Raw genomic sequence first — 11723 nt, forward strand, 5'->3', positions numbered from 1 at the left:
AGGTCTTTTCCTTCTCTTGTGTTTCCTGCCTAAAGAGGGTCCTTTAGCATTTGTTGTAAAGCTGGTTTGGTGGTGCTGAATTCTCTTAGCTTTTGCTTGTCTGTAAATGTTTTTATTTCTCTGTCAGATCTGAATGATATCCTTGCTGGGTAGAGTCATCTTGGTTGTAGGTTTCTGCCTTTCATCACTTTAAATGTGTCCTGCCACTCCCTTCTGGCTTACAGAGTTTCTGCTGAGAGATAAGCAGTTAACCTTTTGGGGATTCCCTTGCATGCTATGTGTTGCTTCCCTGCTGCTTTTAATATTTTTTTCATTGTGTTTACTTTTGGATATTTTGATTAATATGTGTCTTGGTATGTCTCTCCTTGGATTTACACTGTATGGGACTCTGCATTTCCTGGGCTTGATTGTCTATTTCCTTTCCCATATTAGGGAAATTTTCAACTGTAACCTCTTGAAATATTTTCTCAGTCCCTTTTTTTTTCTATTCTTCTTCTGGACCCCTATAATTTGAATGTTGGTGCATTTAATGTTGTCCCAGGGGACTCTGAGCCTGTACACAATTCTTTTCATTCTTGTTTCTTTGCTTTGTGGTAGCTATTTCCACTAGTTTATCTTCCAGATCACTTATCCTTTCTTCTGCCTCTGTTATTCTGCTATTGATACCTTCTAGAGAATTTTTAATTTCATTTATTGTGTTGTTCATCATTGTTTGTTTGGTCTAGGTCCTTTTTAAACATTTCTTCTATTTTCACCATTCTATTTCCAAGATTTTACATCATCTGTACTATTATTACTCTGAATTCTTGTTCAGGTAGACTGCGCATCTCCTCTTCATTTGTTTGGTGTGGTGGGTTTTTACCTTTCTCCTTAATCTGCTGCATATTTCTCTTTCTTCTCATTTTGCTTAACTTACTGGGTTTGGGGTCTCCTTTTCGCAGGCTGCAGGTTCCTAGTTTCTGTTATTTTTGGTGTCTGTCCCCAGTGGGTAAGGTTGGTTCAGTGTGTTGTGTAGGCTTCCTGGTGGAGGAGACTGGTGCCTGTGTTCTCCTGGATGAGGCTGGATTGTGTCTTTCTGGTGGGCAGGACTGTGTCTGGTGGTGTGGTTTGGGGCGTCTGTGAACTCATTATGATTTTAGGCAGCCTCTCTGTTAATGGGTGGTGTTGTGGTCCTGTCTTGTTAGTTGTTTGGCATAGGGTGTCCAGCACTGCAGCTTGCTGGTCATTGAGTGGAGCTGGGTCTTAACGTTGAGGTGGAGATGTCTGGGAGAGCTTTCACCATTTGATATTACATGGGGCTGGGAGGTCTCTGTTGGACAAGTGTCCTGAATTTGGCTCTCCCACCTCAAAGGCTCAGGCCTGACACCCAGCTGGAGCACCAAGACCTTTTAAGCCACAAAGCTCAGAAGAAAAGGGAGAAAAATAAAGAAAGAAATTAAAAAAATAAAATAAAATAAAATAATTAAATTTAAAAGAGTTATTAAAAATAAAAAGAAGAGAGCAACTAAACCAAAAAACAAATCCACCAATGATTACAAGTGCTAAAAATTATACTAAAAAACAAAGAAACAAACAAAACCAGACAGACAGAACCCTAGGATAAATGGTAAAAACAAATCTATACAGACAAAATCACACAAAGGAGCATACAGATACACACTCACAAAAAGAGAACAAGGTAAAAATAAAATATATATATATATATATACTTAAAAAAAGGAGGAGTGCAACCAAATCAATAAACAAATCTACCAATGATAATAACCTCTAAATACTAAACTAAGATAAACATAAAACCAGAACTAAATTAGATGCAGAAAGCAAACCCAAGTGTACAGTTGCTCTGAAAGTCCACTGCCTCAATTTTGGGATGATTCTTTGTCTATTCAGGTATTTCACAGATGAAGCGTACATCAAGTTGATTGTGGAGATTTAATCCTCTGTTCCTGAGGTTGCTGGGAGAGATTTCCCTTTCTCTTCTTTGCTTGCACAATTCCTGGGGCTCAGCTTTGGATTTGTCCCCGCCTCTGCGTGTAGGTCATCTGAGGGTGTCTGTTCCCTGCCCAGACAGGAGGGTGTTAAAGTAGCAGATGATTAGGGGGCTATGGCTCACTCAGTCCGTGGGGAGGGAAAGGTACAGATTGTGGGGGGAGCCTGCAGCAGCAAAGGCCGGCATGACGTTGCAACAACCTCAGGCACTCCGTGTGCTCTCCTGGGGAAGTTGTCCCTGGATCACGGGACCCTGGCAGTGGTGGGCTGCACAGGCTCTGGGAAAGGGAGGTGTGGATAGTGACCTGTGCTTGCACACAGGATTCTTGGTGGCTGCAGCAGCAAGCTTAGCGTTTCCTGCCCGTCTCTGGTGTCCATGCTGATAGCCGCAGCTTGCGCCCATCTCTGGAGCTCATTTACGTGGTGCTCTGAATCTCCTCTCCTTGCGCACCCCGAAACAATGGTCGTTTGCCTCTTAGGCAGCTCCAGACTTTTCCCGGACTCCCTCCCATCTAGCTGTGGTGCGCTAGCCCCCTTCATGCTGTGTTCATGCAGCCAACCCCAGTCCTCTCCCTGGGATCTGACCTCTGAAGCTGGAGCCTCAGCTCCCAGCCCCCACCCATCCCAGCGGGTGAGCAGACAAGCCTCTCGGGCTGGTGAGTGCTGGTCGGCACCGATCCTCTGTGCGGGAATCTCTTCACTTTGCCCTCCGCACCCCCGTTGCTGTGCTCTCCTCTACAGCTCTGAAGCTTCCCCCCTGCTCACCCCCTGTCTCTGCTCCCTCACAGTGGTGCAGGTCCTGTCCCTATTCTTTTGTCTCTGTTTTTCCTTTTTTCTTTTGCCCTACCCAGGTACGTGGGGATTTTCTTGCCTTTTGGGAAGTCTGAGGTCTTCTGCCAGCATTCAGTAGGTGTTCTGTAGGAGCTGTTCCATGTGTAGATGTATTTCTGATGTATTTGTGAGGAGGAAGGTGTCTTACTCTTACTTACTCAAGAGTAAGTAAGTCTTCTTCTTACTCCATATCTCACTCCTTTGCCATTTTGAAGGTCCCTCCTCAATCATAAGATATTTCTAATCCATTATTTAAAAATTCTGAAAATAGAAATCAACTCTACTCATAGCTTAATATCTTGAAGATTACTGCTTTAGAATCGAGAATTTTTTAATACCTCCAAATTAGCATAATATCCTTTGATTCCGAATGCTCACTAGCATTTCTCTGTTAGATCTTATGAATTTATTAATTTTAAAGTTTTTCTTCTTTTTAGTTGTCATTTTACATGTATACAAATAAAGATACTTAGAAAAATGATAGAACATGGATCTTTTGGTTTTTATAGATTTAGTGGACATCAGTTAATCATAGAGCAATTATAAGGATCATGACTAATAAGTTAATTCTATCATTGGGAATATGAACTACTGATCAAAGATGCAATGAATTTTAAAGAGATCCATTAATCTAAAAATACCAAATACACACACACACACACACACACACACACACACAAGACATACATTCCATGTATTCGTACATACTAGCTGAGATCCAATGACATGATAAATATACTCACACAACAGAAATGAGTCCCCAGAATTGTAAAGGTGTTATTGGAGCTATAGCCACTGACCTTTTGGACTCTAAAGATTAGAAAATAGGGGTGGAAGCAACGAGATTGGTTTCTGAAAGGAAAGCACTAAGATTTCTCTGAGTGACATGGTTCTCCCTATTCAGTCTCAATGGTTAAAGCCTGGGATTGAGGAAAAAATAGATTCCCTCTGCTTCAATTGTGAAAAAGTAGATTCCTTCTCCTTCAATTCTGAATAAAATGGCTGTTGACTTGTTGCTTGTAATATGGCATCATAGAAAGCTGCTGACTTCAGGAAACAGAGATACAAAATCACAACCTGTAATTGGATTTCTGATATCCTCGATATCTTTATGAAATGGAAACTGCCATTTTAATGACTGCACCTGGTCTGTGCTAGAAGGCAATCTTAAAACTTCAGAATTGCTAGAAAGGGGAGAAAATAATGAAAATGCAAAATAAAATCAAAGAAAAACAAGGAAACACATACACACAGATGAACACACACACACTCACCAATAACAATAACAACAAAACAAAATCAAAGTTGCCATTCAAAACATGCCTACAAGTCTAAACTTTTTAAAAATTCAAGAAATTAAATAATAAAGAAGACAGTATCAAATCAAGTAATGAGATACACATTCACTCCAGGAGAAATTTATGTTAGAATCAGTCTAACTGAGAACTTAAAATAATTGGAGTTTGGATGCTCAAAAATAGTCATAATACTTATTAAAAATAAATTATACATATGAAAGTAAAACCAATTCTCATAAATAAAAATGGTAGATATGCAAAAGAATAAATTAATAAATAAGAGATAGTTTCACAGAAATTTTAATGACTGAAAGGACAAATTTTGTGTGACCCACATATGAAAGTTAGCCTCAAACCAGCATAGAACAAAAAAATTTATATATGCACCATGATGTATAGTTTCAGAATTCCCACCAGAGATATGAGAAATTCAAGTGAAGAAAATAACAAAGAATCAAAATTTGAAGGGAAATAACTAGGATGGTTCCAGAATTGATGAAGTTTCATGAGATATAAAATTCAATGCAAGTTCCAAGCAGAAAAGAAAAATGAACATTTTACATCTGGTCATATCAGAGTGAAACTGAAGAATAATAAAGATAAAAAGAATAAGTGACAAATTTATGATAGAAAATATGCAGTAGATTTTGCACCACTAATGTTTGCATCTTCAAGGTACTTTGTGTAAATAATAGTCAACTTAAAATTTAATATGTAATGGATATATCATTCAAAGTGAGAGCAAAATGAAGCTAGTTTTGGACTAAAACAATGAAAGATTTTAAAGCTTAAAATCTCATATATTACTTTAAAATAGTTTCTTTTAAAATAAGAAAGTAGAATCAGAGAAAAGTATGAAATATAAGAAACAGAGCTGAAAAAGTAATTGATAGAAATATGGTTAATAAATCCAACTGTTTAATATAAAAATTAATATTTTTGAGTTTGTTTTAAAAAGATTAAAAAATCAAGACTATCATATAAATAAGATGAAAGTGAGGATAGGGAATTTAAAGGGTACTTAAACATGCTAAAGTCATGTGTGTTTGTTAAGTTACTTTAGTTATGTAATTATGTTTAAAAATATACTCAGAAATAATAAAACTAATGTGTGTTTCTTCAAAATGATCTGAGGGAAATAAATGTGGAAACTCTCTCATTACAACAGAAGGCACAAAAATGAAAACAAGTAAAAAAAAAAAAAATTAAAAAAGGAAATGAAAAGCAATAAAAATATCATAGAATTAAGTATAAACATATAAATAATTACAAAAACTATGAACTGTTAATATAATCTATAGAAATATAGAGATTAGCAGATTAGTTAAATAAATCAAACTCTAGCTGAATGATTTAAGAACATTATATTCTAATCTCCTAATTTATAGAGATTGAGGGGGAAAAAAAAAGATGAAAATCCACAGAATGTACAAAGCCTACTCAAAAGAAAACTGGTTCAAAATTAGAATTTCAGACAAGTTATCATTAATGAAAAAATGTGCTAATATACATAAAAAGTGAACAAAAGATAATCTATCAAGAAAAGAATTGTGAGCTTGTTTATACTTAACAGCATAGCCTAAACATATATGCTACATATATAATATATTTTTAAATCTATAAAAAATAACAGGAAGGAGAAATTGACAAATTCATAAGCAGAATGGGAAAGAATTCAACACACTATTTTAGAAACTGGTGGATTAAATAAAAATAATTTTTAAACAAAAATATTCTTTACATATTAAATTGTTAAATTATATTTAATCAATATCTTTGCTCACAGTTGTCACTTATATCTCATATCCTTCTTTTCTAATTACAGGTGACACTTGAACAATGGGGGTTGGGTGTTGTTAAGGGCATCTAAAAACCCATATAATTTTAGAGTAGGCCCTCTGTATCTGCAGTTCCATGGATTCAACCAACCACAGACCATGTAGTAATATAGCATTTATTGAAAAAAATGCCCGTATAAGGATCCCACACAATTCAAATTCCTGTTGTTCAAGGGTCAACTGTACTTTATTTCAGACGATCATGCCTTCAAACACACTGTAGTGAGGGTCTGTTGGTTATAAATCCTATGGTTATTTTATGTATGAAGGTAGCTTTTTTTTCTTGCTCTTGAATAATAGGTTCACCTAGTATTAAACTTTAAAAACAAGATTTAACAACAAAATTATCAAGATTGACGTAGTAGATTAATACCAAATTACACAAGGAACAATTAAGTAAATTGACTTTATTTGGTCATAAAAGAAATTTCAACAAAGTTTAAAGAATTAATACCATGCCGAATATGTTCTTTAATTATAAGGAAATTAACTTAGAAAGAAGCAATACAAACAACATACATATGTTAGGAAACTAAAATTCACATCCAAATAACTCATGAATTAAAGAAGAAATCTAATGAAAAATACCATATATCTAGAAGTGAATGGCAATGGCAAGATAGCATATTATACTTGTAAGAAGCAGTTAAATAATCCTTAAAGTAATTTGATAACATTTGATACATTTATTTATAAATAAGACATAATAAAACAATGATTATGTATATTTGTTGAAGTGTTCTTTGTCATATTTTGATAAAATATTATTTTATTTCTGGTTTTATTGAAAATAAATTTTGATAAGTCTATTTCTTTAATTAAATTTTCTTTCCTGGAGAATGAAGGTAAATTTCAGGGATGCCTTATAAGAAGGAAGCTCATATAATGTATCATCCAAGATGGGGTGTTTTTGAGACCGAAGGCAAAAACTGTTAATAATTACACTGGGACAACGGGAAAGAGCTGAGATTCATTATCATCCTGTTTCTCACTGTCATAGCTAGAATTTAGAACATTTTAATATTTCCATAAATCCATGTTGTTTACTTTAGTGTTTCAAATTGTGCCATCTATTTCAAGGATCAATTTTGGTTTTATAATTCTATATTTAGAACAAAAGTGTTATCACTCTGTTTTAGTTAGCATTTCTAATTTTTTTGTAGTTGTTAATTTACTTGAACTCTTTAAAATTACTTCTTTCCAGGTCATTGTCCATGTGGCTTCTAAAATGAACTTCTTTTTTATATGCTTTTTTAGCTTTTTCATCTAAAATTAAAGATTACCTAGATAATACATATAGCCCCATAAATGAATTTAATGTTTCATTCTGGTATAATAAATGTGTTTAAAATTATGAATACTTTAGGGATGATTCTGAAAGTCCTAATGAACAATAATAATGTAAGTTCAGACAGTTTCTTAATACTGTGAAACTCACTCATGGCAGCAAATAATTAGTGAAATTTCACACCAGGGAAGTAGAAGCAAAAACTGTCATTTTGAGTAAAGCATTTTTTCACCCTGTAAAATTGCCAGGTGGCCTACTCAATTCCCAGCTTACGTAAATGTCTAACAATTAAATGTGACTTTGGAGAGGCATTGTCTGTAAACTTTATATTTTTACTAGTTTTTAAGCTTGAAGAATGTGAAAATGGGTAAACTGCATTTGTGAATTTGGTATCACTGATGCCAATATGCACGGGTATGTATTTTAATCTGCTTGTCTTCCATCCAAAAAGATGAAAGTTCCAGATCTCCTCAGAGATTGCGAGGTCCATCCTGTGTTCTCTTGGGGAACTGCATTAATCTCTGGGACATTGTGAGATGGTGAATTCTAAAATTCTTTAGATCAGAGCTTTTAGAACATTTTGCCTTCCTTTAATAGTCTAATCCTTTTTTCAAATGAGAGCTACATATAAATTTTTAACATTTTCCTTATTTTCAAGAGTGCTAAGTTTAGTAAACTGGCCTTCTTAGCAATTTTCAACCCAGTTGCCCCATTTGACTGAATTATTTGTATTGCTTTATTTTTCCCTGCAGAGCAGTTATGCTCCTAAAATAAAGTTTAGATAATGTTATTTCCCCTCTTCAAAATTCTTCTGAATTCCAAGAAATAATTCCAAAATTTTCAGGAAAGCAAAAAGATAACCTGTGATTTGGCAGCAATCAACTTTTTCTCTTTTATTTCCTGTCACAACTATGTACCACCACTTCACATTCTTGAACAAACATATTTTATATAATTGAAAAAAGCTACTCAGTTTTATTCTACCTGTGTAACCTCTATCAGAAAGTAGTCCAGATGCTCTCTCATTCCATCCTGTATGAGTTTCCAGTATCTTGGAATCTCTTCTTTTCAAGATGTTATAATAAATATTTTCTCTAAATTGTAAATGATTTTTGATTAAAGATGAGAGTTTGTTTCTCTTCACATTCATTCTGGGGAATTATAACAATTACTTATAGCAGGAACAAAAAAAATTTAATTATTTTAATAATCCCTTAATCAAACCTCAAGCTCTGATTAAACTGAGGAGTAAAAGATGACACTCTAATTTTGAGGCTATTAAAAATATCTATAGACTCCTTTAAGCCTTTAACATAAACCAGTCTGTTAGATCTGTCTTCGTGCAGGTATATTCTGGTCATTCTCATGTGCTTGGCTCTTTTCACAACCGGTGCCAATTGGTGAATCTCAATCAGCCATATAGCAATTGGCACCTTTATGATTGTTATGTTGTGGTTTCATCATTTCACTTTATATCCCGTGCCTCAGAGGCAGAATTTTGATAATTTGAACAGAGACATGTAGACATTTGTGAATTTGGACTGGCAGAGGAATGTGGTTTTAATGGAGTACATTTTCAAAAGAAAAGCAGAACACATGTTCTGCAGCTGAACTTCACAGAGATACTGATTTAATGAAGCAGTAGGGGCCACCACTTATGTACTACTTAAGTAGCAACAAAACAGTGGCACCAAAGGGAGAACAATGTAACCTTTCATAACTTTTTTCAATCTTAATATAAATGTATTAGTTTTCAGAAAAAAAAAAAAAGAGCTGGGGAAATTATAATTCCCTAAATCCACTATAAAAGGGGGAAAATGAAGTAATAAAATTATAGCTTCTATTTAATTCTCTGACATAGTGTATCTCCTTGTTAAATATATGATCTTTCACAAAATAACATGCAAGTTTAGGCACAGGCTCCTACTGCCTATTCTTAATGGTATTTCAGCAACCCCTACATAATGTCTTATTTCTTTGGGGACTAACTGGGCTGTGTCTACTTGCCCGGCTGCTAAGAGAGAGGGGGTTACATGTTTTCCTCCAAGCCTTTCTTTTGTAGTCCTTTTCATGGAGGAATTGGGCTTTTGCTTCAGGCTTACTTATAGGAAGGCTATAGACAAATTAATGAAGTCTCATAAGTTGCTGTCAGAGTAGCTGATGGGTTTAAAGAGGCTAATTAAGTTTACTTCCTCTTCCAAATGTAGTTGGGAATTTCTTTTTCAATTTAAAAAAAGAAAACTAGCTAAATCAATGGATCTCATTGTTATTGATTATATTCTTGTTCATTTGAGGATAAGTGGAGAATGCATCAGGGTCAGTATTTGGATTTTCTATCAGTTTTAAAGCATAAGCTGTGTGGAGAAGTGTGTCTCTATGCAAGTGCCTGTTGCTTACTGCCAAATGACTTTATGTGACTCCATATGACATAAACTGTGACTCATCAGGTGTATTTCCCAAATCAATATTCTCAAAATTCTCTTCCAATTTTTCATATAATTCTTCAGGGCAAAAATATGAAAGTAACCCCACATAATATATATATATATATATATATATATATATATATATATATTTACATCTTTACTGGAGTATAATTGTACAATGGTGTGTTAGTTTCTGCTTTATAACAAAGAATGGAAATAAAAACAAAAATGAACAAATGGGACCTAATGAAACTTCAAAGCTTTTGCACAGCAAAGGAAACCATAAACAAGACCAAAAGACAACCCTCAGAATGGGAGAAAATATTTGCAAATGAAGCAACTGACAAAGGATTAATCTCCAAAATTAATTAATTAATTAATCTCCAAAATCTCATGCAGCTCAATAACAAAAAAACAAACAACCCAAACCAAAAATGGGCAGAAGACCTAAACAGACATTTCCCCACATAATATATTGCTTTAATAAATATCCTGGGATTTTCTTTTTACAGGTTATTGTTAATTTTTGTCTCATTCTCCTGTTATTTAGATATGCTAGAATACACATTTAATAATGCCCTGGAGAGAATATATTTGCCAGTGATACACCCAATAAGGTGTTGATGTCCAAAACATATAAAGAACTCATAGAACTCAACAAGAACAAAAAATCCTGATTAAAAAATGGCAGAGGATATGAATAGTTGTTTTTCCCAAGAAGATATACAGATGGCCAGCAGGCATATGAAAATATATTCAACATCACTACTTATTAGGGAAATGTAAATCAAAATCACAGCAAAATATCACCACATACCTGTCAAAATAGCTATTATAAAAAATTCTACAAATAGCAAATATTGGTGAGTATGTAGAGAAAAGGGAATCCTACTACACTGTTGGTGGGATTATAAATTGATGCAGCCACTATGGAAAACAGTATGGGCGTTCCTCAAAAATCTAAATATAGGGCTACCATATGATCCAACATTTCCACTGCTGGATACATATCCAAAGAAAACAAAAATGGTAAGCTGCGACAAAGTGAGAGAGTGGCATGGACTTATGTATACTACCAAATGTAGAATAGATAGCTAGTGGGAAGTAGCCACATAGCAAAGGGAGATCAGCTCAGTGCTTTGTGACCACCTAGAGGGGTGGGATAGGGAGGGTGGGAGGGAGACACAAGAGGGAGGAGATATGGGGATATATTTATATGTATAGCTGATTCACTTTGTTATACAACAGAAAGTAACACATCATTGTAAAGCAATTATACTCCAATAAAGATGTTAAAAAAATAAATAAAAATTAAATAATAAAAAAAGATATATGTACCCCAACACACAGAACTCAGAGTTAATTGTTTTTAATTAATTGTTTTCTTTCCTTTTCATAAATTTTATAAATGCATAAGGCAACAAATATATTTTGGTTAAGTGGCATCTTAAGTCAAAACAGTATTTAATTTTTTGAAAGATAGACTCAGTAGAGTAAATTTAAATAAAAATTGTAAATGGATTTTATGAATTTTACTTACAACATATTTTTGATCATGTTGAATAGCAGAACTACTTAAGCAAAAATAATTTGAATTAAAATATGGCCTATGACAAATCTTACACAAGGCATTCAAAACAATATTTTCATACTAAATTATGTTTTCAAGCTCAAATAGATTTACCAGTACAAAATTACTATATATAGTAATTATATATGTATATATATGTATACAGCCTTTCATAGGCATATGTATGAATTAAAGGTATTATTTTTGAAACTAAAACTAAAAATGAAATATACCTCTTTACCTGCCTTTTCATTTCTTCTACAAACACTCAACTGGGGTCAGATTTGACTAAACACACACAGATTTCATTTTCAGCTTCAATGAGATGATTTCTGTGCTAGCTCATGATGCTTACCAAACGAAAAAAAACTTGCTCACTCACACAAGATGTGGGAAACTGCAGCAAAATGTTTATTGCTTTCCTACTAATGGCAGGGAAGACTTCCAGACTTGTCTCATGGACTCAGTAAATCTCATCTTGAG

Source organism: Lipotes vexillifer, unplaced genomic scaffold, assembly GCF_000442215.2.
Source record: "Lipotes vexillifer unplaced genomic scaffold, Lipotes_vexillifer_v1.1 scaffold159, whole genome shotgun sequence".
In the NCBI taxonomy this organism is placed as follows: Eukaryota; Metazoa; Chordata; class Mammalia; order Artiodactyla; family Lipotidae; genus Lipotes; species Lipotes vexillifer.